General features: G+C 37.9%; 1 long non-coding RNA gene across 1 annotated transcript in view; it reads left to right on the top strand.

Moving 5' to 3' along the window:
• The window catches only part of LOC127684548 (uncharacterized), a 48,579-nt gene extending 35,786 nt beyond the window's left edge, over window positions 1-12,793 (top strand). Inside the window, exon 3 of the long non-coding RNA XR_007977747.1 lies at window positions 12,051-12,793. This is a non-coding gene — a long non-coding RNA (uncharacterized LOC127684548). The remainder of the gene's footprint in view (window positions 1-12,050) is intronic.
• The last annotated feature ends 2,710 nt before the right edge of the window (window positions 12,794-15,503 follow it).

Below are 15,503 nucleotides of genomic sequence, written 5' to 3'. Positions count from 1 at the left end.
CCAAAACCAAGGGGGATCTAGAGTGTAAGGAGTTTATGCCCTTGAATTTAGTGAAAATTCATCAGGTAAGCCATCAGGCTTTTTTTTCCATGAATAGAAACCACTGCTGAGTTCACCCTTTAGCCTCTGCTTGACTGGTTCCTTTCAGATAGCCAGAGGTTGCATGTTCCATTGGTGATAACCAGAATAATTTCTCCAAGCTTTCAAGTTAAAGAGAAGAGAGCTCTTGAAGAATAAACCAGGCACCGTGAGAAAGAAATAGACATTATGCAGAGGAACAGGTGACTATGGGCTTTGCTCTGAGCTCCAACCTGGTGTCCCTGAAACTTCAACCAAATTTCTTCCCTTGTTTTTTTCATGGAAACAGGAATGGTTATTTGAAAGTAGAAAGGACACACTGAGCTCTGTGTGTGGAACAAAAGAACTCTAATTCCTTGCTTTGATTCCTCAATGAGTTTGGGCATTTTAAGTGGCTGTTGAAGAAGTAATTAGATCATAGAGTATGATCATGGTTTAATGGTTCATAAGCAGTATTTCATCCTCAGTGGAGTCCTTTGAATGAAGGCTTAAAAACATTTCAAAGGCATTATTTAATCCTTCAATCACAAGAATCACAGTTCAATTGAAAACAAGCATTAAACTCCTGTCTTTTAATTTTATGTCTGCAATTTTTTTTGTTTATATGATTCCAGGTGATTTACTGAAGGGAACCACTCACGATGATAAGCACTTTGCTCAAAAATATGCCCTGTGCTCTCATTTCAAATATTGCATCAGTGAAGAAAAAAAGAAAACATTTCATTGAAAATTCCCTTGTGTTTTTGCTCCATCAGGACCATGATTGATTTTCTTCATGAAGAACTAGGTGTCACCAACATTTCAAAGATATTTTCCAAGTGTTTTCCATAATAGAAAGTCTATTTTTTTCCCTCAGGCTTTTATCTTCCATAACCCAAACTAACTTTTAAATACATTGTTATGCAGTTTGGGGAATGTCTGTCTCTGTTTTTCATTACTTGTATTCAAGTTTTGCCAAAGAGATTGTGCAATTATTAGAGGAAAATCAAGCTACTGCAAATAATTAAGCAGGCAGTATCTGCAGCAGCTTAGATGGCAGAATGTATAATGTGTCAGTCACATGTAAATAAGGTCCATGGAGTAAATTAATGTTATTAATCTACATGTTGGCTTGCTGTAGTCTTCCCAGGATTCTCATCAAATTACAGGCCTTTCTCTGTTATCCTCTTACTGTCTGAAGACGATTGCTAACATTGTTTACCACCTGCTTTCAAGATCAATATTACAATATTGTTCTTTTCTATTTGGGTCTATATACTTCCATTATTGATGTCATGATAGTAGTGAAAACAAAATTGACTCTATAAGTATGTCCATTCTGATGTGTTATATCTGAAGTAATACAGTCCAAGAGTTTTGAATAATTTACAGTTTTTAAGTGATGCATTCTCTTTAACTTAAACTGACCAGAAGGGAAATTGGATAGGAGGAACTACTTCTGCCTTTCCATAGCACAGTAGGTTAACTGTGGTGGCCTTAAAATATGAGGATAGTAATGGGCGGTACCTTCTGCTCCTACAAATCACACAAATGTAATAAGAAAACAAAACCCAGGTGCGATTTCTCTAGCATTCAGGAGAACAAGTCTCAGAACCACAAAGCAAGAAGGAAAGGGCCTAAAATTGTAACAAGAGGCAGAGAGATGGGGGAATGTGGAGAAGACATCTAGTTATAAATGTTAAAAAAATGGCAAAGGATAATTGTACACCAGTGCCATACTCAGCCCCCCTCAGCCCCAAGAGTGTGAATAGGGTACAAAAGGCTGAAGCAGGGGCCCTCCTGGATTTTTATATGCTAGGAATTATAGACATGTATAATGTTGTGACTAAAAATATTTACACAAGGCATGCTTACAGAAATCAGTTTGTCAGTATAACAGCGAGAGAAGAAAAGTCTTGTGGAACTATGAATAATTCTGTGGGGTGGATCTTAGTTCCCTATGCACTCTAGAGGCTAAAAATATTTATTTAGCACATATCATGATTTTTAAGAGAAGTTATTTGTGTATGGAATAGAACCATTGTCACATGTTTACACAGAAACCTGGAACAAATGCTCCACCAAGAATTAACTGAATTCATATGTAAAGGCCAAGGGGAAATCAACATAGAATCCATAAATATTTGAAAATGTGTGAGATTGGCTGAAAATGAATAAGAAAAGACAATTTTTAGTGAAGTAGAACTCATTGAAAACAAATTTATGTTAAATAGATGAAAAGTATTACCATAAAATTTAAGAACTTAATTAATGATGTGTATTTATAGGAAGCTGAAAAAATACTTTCCTTGGTCTTGTCTTAGGAAATAAGTATGCTGAATATATTAACATAAATAATACACACAATATATTACACACATACATATACTTATTTATGTATTTAAATTAGTTAATGGAGTGGTAACTGTAATGAAATTCTAAGACAGTAAAAACTCAATGAATGGAAATATAGAGAAGTAAGTAGGTCATTGAATATCATGAATATATTTGTAGAACAGCCTCATTTTTTACAGTCTGTCAACTTGCATGAGAAAGAAAAATTTTGGCATTGACCTGCTTAGCAGACATCATTGAAGACTTCCTTCCATAGACATGGTGCTTTGCTGCACTTCACTGCTAAGGTAGTCTAACATATCTCTATAGTTTTCCTGAGTTTGGAGCAAAATGGAGGACTCTCTTTTTATAGTGGGGCTTCCTCTTCTCCGCCTGACCTGGGGAATCTAACTCCAATCTTCTAACTGAGGAATGTCACATAATTCTTGGGCAAAATTACAGGTGCAACTTCCTTGAATGCCTATTCATGCAAATGACATATCTCCAGAATCTTAAATCTGAGCCAATGAAAATTCACCCTAAGAAGAACCCCTTCCCATCCTCCAGTGTTCATATATATAGCTCTTGATTCACCCGAATAAAGTAAATACATACCAGACCACCACAAATAAAGGTATATGTACAAGCTAGGGTTGTCTCCAAGAACTGTTTTACTAAGATCCTCAGAGAAGGTAGAATCACAGCTGAACCCCAACACACATACCACAGTACCTCAGATGATATTAATATAAAGGAGAGCTACTGAAAAATATGCTGGTAACTCTCTGGAATATTTGGGTAGTTTCCTTTCTTTTTCTTGCTTAATCGCTCAGCTTAGAACTTTCTGAATAGAAATGTTAAGAACAGCCATTTGTCATGGTTTGGATATGAACTACTCCCCACCCCAGGCTCATATGTTGAACTTTTGATCTCTAGTTGGTAAACCCAACAGGGGATTAACTCATTGATAGATAATTGGCTCTTGAGAGCTCTAATCCAATAAATGAACTGGCATTTGGGAGCTCTAAATCAGTAAATAGATCAGCACACAATGGATTCATATTACAGGCGTATTGTTGGGAGATGATGGAAGACACAGGCCTAGTTGGAGAGGTTAAGTGCTAAGGAGGGTACACATGTCCCTGGCTCCTCCCTCCCTCTCTTTGATTCCTTGTTGTCATCAAGTCAACTGCTCTTCCCCATAATTCATAGGGAGAGATTTTATCATGAAACGATGTCAAACATTATTCAATACTGTTTTTTGTATTTATTAGGTTGTTCCTATGGGTTTTCATCTTCATTCAGTTAATTTGCATATTTTTTACTTACTTGACCTTTGATGAATAAACCGTGCACACCAGGGATAAACAATACATTATCTTGTGGCTGATCTTTTTCGTGTAGTATTAAATTGAGTATGTTAGTATTTTGTTGAGAACCACCACACTGTATTCATCAAGGTCTGATATTGTCTTTCCTTATATTATATTTGATAGCAGAGTAGTTCTGTCCTATGAGATGAGCTCATAGGTAGAAAGTAAAGTTTCTTTTTGTCAGAGTTTGAGAAGATTCATTCTTTAAGTGTCTAGTAGGACTCAGCCATTAAGCCAACTGTTCCTAGGCTCATATTTGATGACAAATATTTTATCACTATTTTAGTATCCTTGCTTGTTATATTTCTTATGCTTTCAGTTTCTTTATAACTCATTCTTGGTAGGTTAAGTGTTTTCATGAGTTAGTGCATTTCTTCTGTGTTATTCAACTTTGAGCCTATAAAGCTGTTTATAGAGACTAGTCTCGTACAATAATTTACATTTCTATGCTATCAATTTTAAGCCTCAAATTTGACCAATGAGTTCATTTTCCTTGTGTGTGTGCATGTGTGTGTGTGTGTGTGTGTTTGTGTGTGTGTGTGTGTGTGTGCATGCGCGCGCGTGCGCGAGCGCCCTAAGCTCCTGATTTGACTAAACTGGATGGTCAGAAAATTTCTAGGAATCATCCATTTCATCTTGCTTGGACAGACTTGTGCTGTCATGCTTGGTTTTAAGTGGATGCTGGAGATTCAAACTCATGTCCTCATGTTTGTGCCCACTGAGCCATCTCTCATTCCCTTATTTAAAAAAAAAAAGGTTTTTTTTTTTAAATTTGTTTTGTTTTGGTTTTGGTTTTGGTTTTTTTGAGACAGGGTTCTTCTGTGTAGCTCTGGCTGTCCTGTAACTCACTTTATAGATCAGGCTGGCCTTGAACTCACAGAGATTCAACTGCTTTTGCCTCCAGAGTGCTAGGATTAAAGGCAGGCACCATTGCTGCCTGGTTAAAAACATTTATCCTTATCAAAATTCTAATATCATATTCATGGAAATCAGAAAAAAATCTTAAATTTTATCTGGAACCACAAAAGAGACTATATGGGCAAAGCAACTTGAACCAAGGTTTCAATGCTGGAGGAACCCAGTCAGTTAATTTCAACAAAAGAACAGTAAAAAGGATAATTTGATAATGGTACTAAGTAGATACTAGCCAAAGAAATAAGATAGCACAGAAATGAATGTGTGTGTCTACAGTCAATTTATTTTTCAAAGATGCCAAATACACCTAATGGGGAGAGATAGTTTCCATTAAAGTGCCTAGTCATATAAAAAAGAATAAAACTGCAGCCTTTTCATTAAATGAGAATCAACTTAAAATGGATTAAAAACGTAAACATAAGATCTAAAATTGTAAATCTGCTTCTAGTCTGGACAGTGATTTCCTGGATTTGGTCCCCAGCTCCAGCACACAGCTCTCAGCAGGATCTAGATTGATCATCTCATTAAGCGCTTGCTATACAAGCATGAAGCCTGGAACTTAAACCCTCAGAATCCATTCAAGTACCAGGCCATAGTGATGGCCTGCCTGTAATCCAATCCTTGCAAGGAGGAGATAAGGGATCCCCAGAGCAAACTGCCAGAGTCCAGCAATCCCAGTTTAGATGAGTTCTGTGTTTGATGAGAAACCCTGCCTCAACAAATAATATGGGAGATATATAAAGGATGATTCCTGACACTAACCTCTGGCTTTCACATTCAAACATGTACTTGCACATACCTGCATACATATACATGGAAACCCCCACATGCATACACATACACCACATATACATATGCAACCTAAGATAAAAGAAAAAAGTAAAAGAAAAAATTCCAACAGTTTCTTTAATGAATTAATCTGAAAGTACATGATATTCAGAGGTCAGCAAATAAGCAAATTACCATTGAAGAAGAGCATGACAGAGGTGTCCTTAGCAGTGAAGCCACCAAAACACTACAAGAGGCAGTGGGACTCAGCACTGGCCTGGGGGAAGATAATTTAACCAGTATGATGGAGTGGTGAGACTACACAAGAAGACACCTCAGCTCATCCTGCAGAGCAGTGGAGACTTTCGAAGGCAGATAGCTGTGCCAACTGGTTATGCACATAGAAATTTTTAATCTTTCTAATAAACACATTCCAAGAAAATCAAAGACCACTAGATGAAAGGAAAAAATTCAGTGACTCTGAACTTGAAGTAAACAATTCTTAGGGGAGAAAGAGAAGCACAAAAATAAAAAGTTTTAAAATATATTACCAAAAAGAAGGAGGAGAAGGAGAAAAAGAAGAAAAGGGAGGAGGAGGAAGAGAAGGAGAAGGAGAAGGAGGAGGAGGAGGAGGAGGAGGAGGGGAGGAGGAGAAGGAAGAAATTTGAGTGGGTCTGTTGGCACATGCCCATGATCTCAGCACTCTGAGACTGAGGAGAATTGCATGAGAAAGACTAGCCCAGACTATGTAGAAAGTTGAGGCCAGCCTCGGTTACATAGAAAGACTTGGTCTCAAAATCAAAACAAACAACAAACCAAAACCAATGAAATCTGCATTCTCCATATAATGAAAAGACATACTGTGAGCTTTGGAGAGTCTTCACACTATTAACACTGAAATCTGTGTTCGTTATATCATGAAAAGGCATGCTGTGGACTTTAGAGATTCACACACTATTAACTGAGAAAGGCCAAATTCTTACAAGATTTTATAAGCACTGAGAGCCTTGAGGAGAGTGGAGATCTTTCATTCTTGAATGATTTCATCCACTTCCTCTCTACTATCCTCAAAGAACTGTGTGAGTACTCCAGCGTGTTTCCTGAGGATGTTCTGTCTGTGTGTATCTATCATAAATATGCTGATATGTAACTTCAGACTCGTGATTTTTATTACCTTAAATAATATTCTAGTTATATCTGCAAGACTTTAAGAACTTTACTAAAAGTCAATATTTCAGGGGGAAAATTCTAGTCAATTTTATCAATGAATCTTTATTTACTCAATTTTGCCCTTTACCTCAAAAAAAAAAATGTTGTTTGTCATGAGAATGATTTCTCTAGGAATAATTTCTAATAGAAAAACCATGGGAAAGAAGAACTGTTCACTGGTAGAACTGTTCACGGCTCTTTTTTTGCTATGACCAAACCACTTCAGAGAAAAGCTATGCTAATTTATGTGTTCATGATGATGACATGAGACTCCCTACTTCGCCATACTCCTTAATACAACACTTCACACTTCTAATACTTTTAAAATAAGCTATTAAACAGTTTCATACATGTTTTTGATCATAGTCAGCTCAGGGAGGAGCTCAGCAAATGGCTGTTCTGTGCCAAAGCTCAGTCCTGGAAACATACAAGTAGATTATACAGACTGAGCATGCTAAATTTAGCAATATATATGCATTAAAACTTACACATGTATATATATATATATATATATATATATATATATATATATATATTTGTGTGTGTGTGTGTGTGTGTGTGTGTGTGTGTATCTTAAGCATATATATGCTTAAGATAAAGGAGACCATGTGTGTGAAGGGAGCAGGGAGGGTTATTTGGGAGGGCTTGGATAGAGAAAGTTAAGGGAGAAGTGTTATTATATTATATTCTCAAAACTAAAATTTTAAAAGTTGAAATCAGGGTGTAGGGAGATAACTCACTTGGTAAAATGTCTACACAAACACTAGGATCTGAATTCAGACCTCCATCCCCCACACAAACAGCTGACCTGTCTCTAGACACTTGAGACAGTAGATACCCAAACTCACTGAGACCGCAGTACCTGGGAGGATGAGAGGGCAAGATGCCTGCGCTCACTGCTCAGGCATTCCAGCCAGTCAGTGCCCTCCCCATACAATGAGAAAATCAGTTTCAAAATATATATAAGCTGGGGAGTGGCAGAGGAAGACATCAATGTTGAGTTCTTGTCTCTACAAGCGCATGGACATATACATGTGTACACATATAAGCACATATACACACAAAGGTAAAATCAGTACAGCATTGAGATTCTCATTCTGTAACTGTGGATAGGAGAATAGTGCCGGACATCCACCTAATTGTTGCTATAGAGATATTATGACTCACATCTGGTAAGACAGGCAGAGTTTCTCAGCAGCAGCATGACCACGGCTTCACCCGTCTTCTAATCTCAGTAATATTTCATGGATGTATTCCAGAAACTTAGACATTTTGTTTGCATGCTTTTGTTTTTATTTCTCCTTTGGAAATTGGATTTTCACATACATAAGAGCAGATGTTACCATTCACATTCAGATAATTTTTATGCTTTAAGTTTGCATGTGTATTTGCGGTATGTATGTTGATGGAGAGGGTTTAATGTTTGTGGAAAACGAAGGCTATCTTAATGACATCAAATGCCTAGATTACCCTTGTCTTTATGTAAAAGAAGACTCTTTGTTACCATTATTTTGGGAAAACAGAAACATATTGTCTCTCTCCTGCCAACTTATAATACAAGACAGACAAATACCAGAGTGCATTTCTTCTGACATTTTGCCAAAAGTCTCTACATTATTTCCGTTTGCTTATTGGGCGTTATCATATACTGATGTCCACTTACCCTCTCACTAGAGAAAAATTTCCACTGTTTTGGAAGCACTGAGGAAATGGGTTGCAGAAAGGAGACATTGTTCTATAGCTCTCTGTTGCTCTAACCACCCTGGAGGTATCTTTCTGTTGTTGGAATAAATATTTAACCTGTGGAAGCCTGCCTGAGGTCCCAGATATCTAAAAGGTGGTTCTGATAAATGCTATATTTGTGCCAGCCTGAGAGACATTAGGGTTCTCAGATTCATATGAAGCCGAGTTTAAGAACAGTCTCTTCCTCCTGGCTGAGGAATCTAAAGGGGCAGCCATTTGTTGTCAGTCAATGAATACACCTTGAGGCCACACATCAGAGAATGTAGACTAGCTCCATTCTCCCCTCTGAACTGGAATATGGCTGCTAGCATTCAGTTTCTTGGTGAACATATGCATGGATAAAATGGTTCATGATGGATAAATGTGATGATTTCTATTCAATATTCCTAAAAGAAGAATTCCATGATGCAAGACATGATACTGTTTAACAACTGGTTGGAGGCAGAGGGAGATTTGTGAAGTACTTCAATTTATTTTTTAGTATAAATATACAACATCCTGAAGTATAATGGTATGAAACTGTGCCCATATAACCACTCTGGCTTTCATTTTCAGTATAGCATTCAATAAAATATATTATGTAGACAATAGTTTATTGTGAAATAAGCTTTGTGTGTGATGATTGTATATAAATGTAGGTAAGTGTCCAAACTCCTTTGAGGTAGGCTAGGTTAACCTACAATAGTTATTGGGTTGTGTATATTAAAGACCAGTATAGGGGCTGGAGAGATGGCTCAGCGGTTAAGAGCACTGACTGCTTTTCTGAAGGTCCTGAGTTTAAATCCCAGCAACCACATGGTGGCTCACAACCATCTGTAACAAGATCTGATGCCCTCTTCTGGAGTGTCTGAAGACAGCTACAGTGTACTTACATATAATAAATAAATAAATCTTTACCTGGGCTGTAGTGGCACATGCCTGTAATCCCAGCACTCTGGGAGGCAGAGGCAGGCAGATTTCTGAGTTCGAGGCCAGCCTGGTCTACAAAGTTAGTTTCAGGACAGCCAGGGCTATACAGAGAAACCCTGTCTGGAAAAACGGAAATCCAAAAATAAAAAAAACAAAAACAAACAAAAAAAGATCAGTATACAAAAATACACAACACACACACACACACATACACACACAAACACACACTGACTTCAGTTCCTGTCAGCTGGTAGTAGTCAGTATTTTGCTGATTCTGTGCATACACTGGGCCTTTTCTCAGTATCTGTGTATGGATGAGGTTTTTTGTCAGTATGATGAATTATCAGCAATTGGGTTGTGCTGGTAAATTTTATGTCAACTTGACATCTGGTATATTTATGTGGGAAGAGGGATCCTCAGTTGAGACTATGCCCCCATGATATGGGTACAGTTTCTTGGTTGATGATTGATGTGGGAGGGCTAAACTCACTCTAGGAAATATCATCACTGAGTTGATAGCTTTGGCTTCTATAAGAAAGCATGCTGAGTAAGCCATGAGGAACAAGTCAGTAAGAAGCAGTCCTTGATGGCTTTGGCATCAGCTTCTGTCTCCAGATTCCTACTGGATGATGGACTACAAGCTGCAGGATAAAGTAAACCCTTTCTTCCCTTAGTTGCGTTTGGTCATGATGTTTATCACAGCAATAAAAATCTAACTAATAAATTACACAGTTATTACAATAGTGTGATTCAGGGAAATTTACTTCAATTTGAATTTTGGTTACTTACATTTGACATTTAGCTATAATTCTATTTGGTGCTTTTTAAACATTACTTTTATAAACATTGAGAAAACAACATGATAATTTCACTCATAAATTCTGCAGAGTATCTTATCTAGTGTGGTCATTTAAACAATACAGCCTGATCCTGTCTGCTAAATGGACAGCATTGGAGAAGATTTTGTTGGGTGAAATAAGTCAGGCATAGAAATACCATACTATGCTCAGCTATGTCAACTTGACACAAGCTAAAGTCATCAGAGAAAAAGGAACTTCAATTAAGAAAATATCTCCATAAGACTGTGATATAGGTAAACATGCAGGTAATTTTATTAATCAGTGATTTATATCGGAACAACTGGTCCATGTTGAGTTGTGCCATCTCTGGGCTGGTGGTTCTAGGTTCTATAAGAAAGAAGGCTGGACAAGCCATGGGCAGCAAGCCTAAAAGCAACACTTGTCAACAACCTCTGATTCTGTTCCTTCCCTGTTCAAGTTCCTGTCTTGACTTTTTTCAATGATGAACAGTGATATGGAAATATAATCCAAATAAACTCCTCCCTTTCCAGCTAGCTTTTGATATGGTGTTTCATCACAGCAAGACACATGCAAGAAAAAAAAAAAGTCTTCCAGAAGAAGATCAAGAAATAGTGTCACTAAAGACTAGGAAGAGTAAGGGAAGGAAGTTAGATAAGGGAATCAAACAGATCAGAGGAATTAGCTGTGATGTTTTATATTATAGCTCAGCAGAGTAACTGTGGTCCACAACATATTATATTCTGATTTATGGATAAAGAAAAGTCTACAAGTGCCCAGCGTATATGAAACTATTCTTGTTTGAGGAGACAGAAATGGAAACTAACCCTATTTGAAAACTGCACATCATATAGATTGTTCTGTGCTCCATAAATGCCTACAAATGAGCTTAGAATCATGTAAATTCCACATGGGGATTAGTATAAAATTATGAGAGAATGACTATTAATCGAACACCTAATCTTCCCTAATCATAAAGCACCCAGAATTCTGACTGCATGACTTACTTTGGCTAGTTCGATTCAGCTGTTATTGCTCCATTGGATGTCAGTGATCCTTGGGGAATAATGTTCACTTAGGAAGACCACAGCTATAGCCTAATAACCCCAGGGCTGGTCTCAGTCACCGGCTGACCTTTGAGGAGGAGGGTTTGGCATTCTTGTTTAGTCTCAGCTCTGTTCACCCAGTATTTCCTGAGTTGTCTCTGAATTTGATTGGCTTTGTCCCAATTTTTTTTTCTTATTTGGGGAATTTCGCTTTTCCTCTGCATGTCCTAATAAGGAAATACATCTTTATTCTTACTCAACTTTCTCTGACTTTCTTCATACAACTTAACCAATGCCTCTTATCTTTTCCCACTGAAATAACCTCTCTCTGGGTGGTTATTTGTATACAAAACAGCAATTCTCAATCTCCAGCCACGGACCCTTTTAGGGATCACATATCAGATATCCTGCAAAATTCATTATGAAGTAGCAACAAATGAATTATAAGGTTGGGGGTCACCACAAGAGGAACTATATAAAGGGTCACAACGTTAGACAGGTTGAGAACCACTGCTATCCAGAGAGCTGATAGATGGATGGTTCAGATGATCTGTGTCAGTTATAAGTGCCTATCACTTTATTGGATAAGGAGAATCAGTGGGTCTAGTTCATTGAATCAGAATCCAAAGAGCAGACTGAAGCATCAGAAGGGTTTTGTAAGCCATCAGATGATGACTCAAATGTTATTCTGGTTGTTGTGAGAAGCAAATTAGGTCACATGCAATTCCTTCGTAGAGAAAGACCTTTGGAATTAGAATGTAGAACACAGAGTATAGTGCAAAGGCAATGTGATGAGAGGAATGAATTGGTGTGGGTTATTAAAGCACGTTTCCAATATTTTCTTCTTAATTTTTGGGTCTGATTTTTTCTTGTAATAGCTTCCAGCCCCGACCTGTGCCCTCAGAGCTTTCCAGAGCCAAGACTATCCGCATTTGACTTCATTCTGAGGACATCAAAATCTTATGCTTCAATATCAAGGTCCCCAGAGTCCTCTGAGCTGCAGAAAGTAAACAGAAGACAGAATCATAAGGAAGCAAGTCCTTAAGAGCCTCTTGTCCCACCCCAAGAAGAACTTTCTTCACTTCTCATGTGCTCACATGTGAGAGAGAGCGCAGAGGCAATAACAACAAGTCGTAAATCCTCCCTAGTGCTGACAAGAGTCCAAAGTTCAGCCCTGAAAAAACTGATTACTGATTCCTTGAAAGAATGAGCTGGGTCTTCTCCCTGCAGATACTGTCTCCCTGTAAGAGTTTAGGGGGAATTCATTGTAAAATGACGTTGGAAAGCTCAGCCTGATAGGATAACAGAGTACACTATCAAAATGAGGGATTCGTGTCCATCTTATTTTTTTTATTCGATATATTTTTTATTTACATTTCAAATGATGTCCCCTTTCCTGGCTTCCCACTCCCTGAAAGTCCCATAAGCCCTTTTCCCTCCCACTGTTCCCCCATTCACCCCTTCTCACTTCCCTGTTCTGGTATTGCCCTACACTGCTGCACTGAGCCTTTCCAGAACCAGGGGCCTCCATTCTTCTTGTACATCATTTGATATGTGGATTATATCTTGGGTATTCCAAGTTTCTAGGCTAATATCCGCTTATCAGTGAGTGCATACCATGATTGATCATTTGAGACTGGGTTACCTCACTTAGTATGATGTTCTCCAGCTCCATCCATTTGTCTAAGAATTTCATGAATTCATTGTTTCTAATGCCCGAATAGTACTCCATTGTATATATATACCACATTTTTTTTGTATCCATTAGTCCATTGAGGGATATCTGGGTTCTTTCCAGCTTCTGGCTATTATAAACAGGGATGCTATGAACATAGTGGAACATGTATCCTTATTACATGCTGGGGAATCCTCTAGGTATATGCCCAGGAATGGTATAGCAGGGTCCTCTGGAGTGATGTGCCCAGTTTTCTGAGGAACCGCCAGACTGATTTCCAGAGTGGTTGTACCAATTTGCAACCCCACCAGCAGTGGAGGAGTGTTGCTCTTTCTCCACATCCTTGCCAACACCTGCTGTCTCCTGAGATTTTAATCTTAGCCATTCTGACTGGTGTGAGGTGAAATCAAAGGGTTGTTTTGATTTGCATTTCCCTAATGACTAATGATATTGAACATTTTTTAAGATGCTGCTCAGCCATCCAAAGTTCTTCAGGTGAAAATTCTTTGTTTAGCTCTGTACCCCATTTTAGTAGGGTTATTGGTTTTCTGGGGTCTAATGTCTTGAGTTTTTTGTGTATATTGGATATTAGCCCTCTGTCAGAAGATCTTTTCCCAATTTGTTGGTTGCTGATTTGTCCTTTTGATGGTGTCCTTTGCCTTATAGAAACTTTGTAATTTTATGAGGTCCCATGTGCCAATTCTTGATCTTAGAGCATAAGCTATTGGTGTTCTGTTTAGGAACTTTCCCCCTACTGATGTCCTCAAGGGTCTTCTCCAGTTTCTTTTCTATTAGTTTCGGTATGTCTGGTTTTATGTGGAGGTCCTTGGTCCACTTGGAGTTGATCTTAGTACAAGGAGATAAGGATGGATCAATTCGCATTCTTCTGCCTGCTGACCTCCAATTGAACCAGCCCCATTTGTTGAAAAGGCTATCTTTTTCCCACTGTATGTTTTCAGCTCCTTTGTAGAAGATCAAGTGGCCATAGGTGTGTGGGTTCATTTCTGGATCTTCAATCCTATTCCGTTGATCCACCTGCCTGTCACAGTACCAATACCATGCAGTTTTTTAACACTATTGCTCTGTAGTATTGCTTGAGGTCTGGAATACTGATTCACCCAGAAGTTCCTTTCCTGTTGAGAATAGTTTTAGCTATCCTGGGTTTTTTGTTATTCCAGATGAATTTGAGAATTGCTCTTTCTAACTCTATGAAGAAATGAGTTGGGATTTTGATGGGTATGGGGTTGAATCTGTATATTGCTTTTGGCAAAATGGCCATTTTAACTATATTAATCCTGCCAATCCATGAGCATGGCATATTTTTCTATTTTTTGAGGTTTTCTTCCATTTCCTTCTTCAGAGACTTGAAGTTCTTGTCATACAGATCTTTCACTTGTTTGGTCAGAATCACACCAAGGTACTTTATATTGTTTGTGGCTATTGGGAAGGGTGTCATTTCCCTAATTTCTTTCTCAGCTTGCTTATTCTTTGAGTATAGGAAGGCTACTGATTTGCTTGAGTTGATTTTATAACCTGGGACATTGTTTTACTGTGTGGGCAGGAACATCTCCACAAGCCATTCACAATTATATGGACAGGGAAAAAAATGAATATGCACAGCTTGGGTGATCCAGAAGCCCTGACAAACTTGGCCGAGATGCACTTCTGCTGCAGTTGTCTATCCCCAGTTCTCTCTGGAGCCTTACTTGTCTTATCTCTGAGATTTTTATTGTGAAAATACCTCATGAAATGAATGCTAAGATATATATCATTTTCCTAGAATATTACTGTGATAATGCCTTAAAGGGTTATGAGTTTAAATACTAGACCATTTGCTTTATTTCGCTCTAAGAACATATGGGTAATTTATTGAAACAATAATTGCTTCTTTTTCATAAATAATGAGAAATGTTTCCTTAAACGCCAAGGATGTTTAGAAAGATAGTATTTCAAATTCTCCAAGAACTGAAGGACAGTATAGGTAAACGAATATTACCAAGAAATTATGATCCCAACTCTAGTAAAGGATAGACCATATGTGCAAACTTCCTTCTTCTGTATCTTCATTGTAGACAGAACTCCTGAGCTGAGGCTATTTGTAGAAATTCATTTACTGTGTCAGTGTGGATTATTACCTGGTATGTGAACTTCACTGCCCATGACCCCATAGAGCAATGGAAAATAAATATTCTCAGAAAGGACCATAGAGAAGGAAAGGAAACAATAACTAGGATAAAGTGAGGAACACAGAGGATGAGCCTTCGCATTGATCCCAACAGGCTTGGGTTTTTTGTTTCATTTTATTTTAGCTTTTATTTTTGTATGTTTGATTGATTATTGGTTTGCTTGTTTGGTTTGGGTTTTTGTTTTTCTGATAGAAGTGTAGACGACAGCTCTTAATTCTATGTGACACAGATGTTCTCCCTAACAGAGATGGTGCTGTGTATAAGCTTTACCTCACCTGAGTGGTTAACAGAGAGCTTTATATTGTCAGGCTATTTCTCTTAAGGACATAGAAACGGTATCTTTATGACTAAGTTCTTTCCACTTGAAATATAGGCTCTTGACTTCTCAGTTTTGCAAGCATGCAGACTGGGAAGCTTTAATAACAGCGTATTCCATGTTAAAAGAGATATTGAGCTTATTCACATGTAAA

Source organism: Apodemus sylvaticus, chromosome 5, assembly GCF_947179515.1.
Source record: "Apodemus sylvaticus chromosome 5, mApoSyl1.1, whole genome shotgun sequence".
In the NCBI taxonomy this organism is placed as follows: domain Eukaryota; kingdom Metazoa; phylum Chordata; class Mammalia; order Rodentia; family Muridae; genus Apodemus; species Apodemus sylvaticus.
This window is presented reverse-complemented; position numbering and strand designations above follow the sequence as displayed.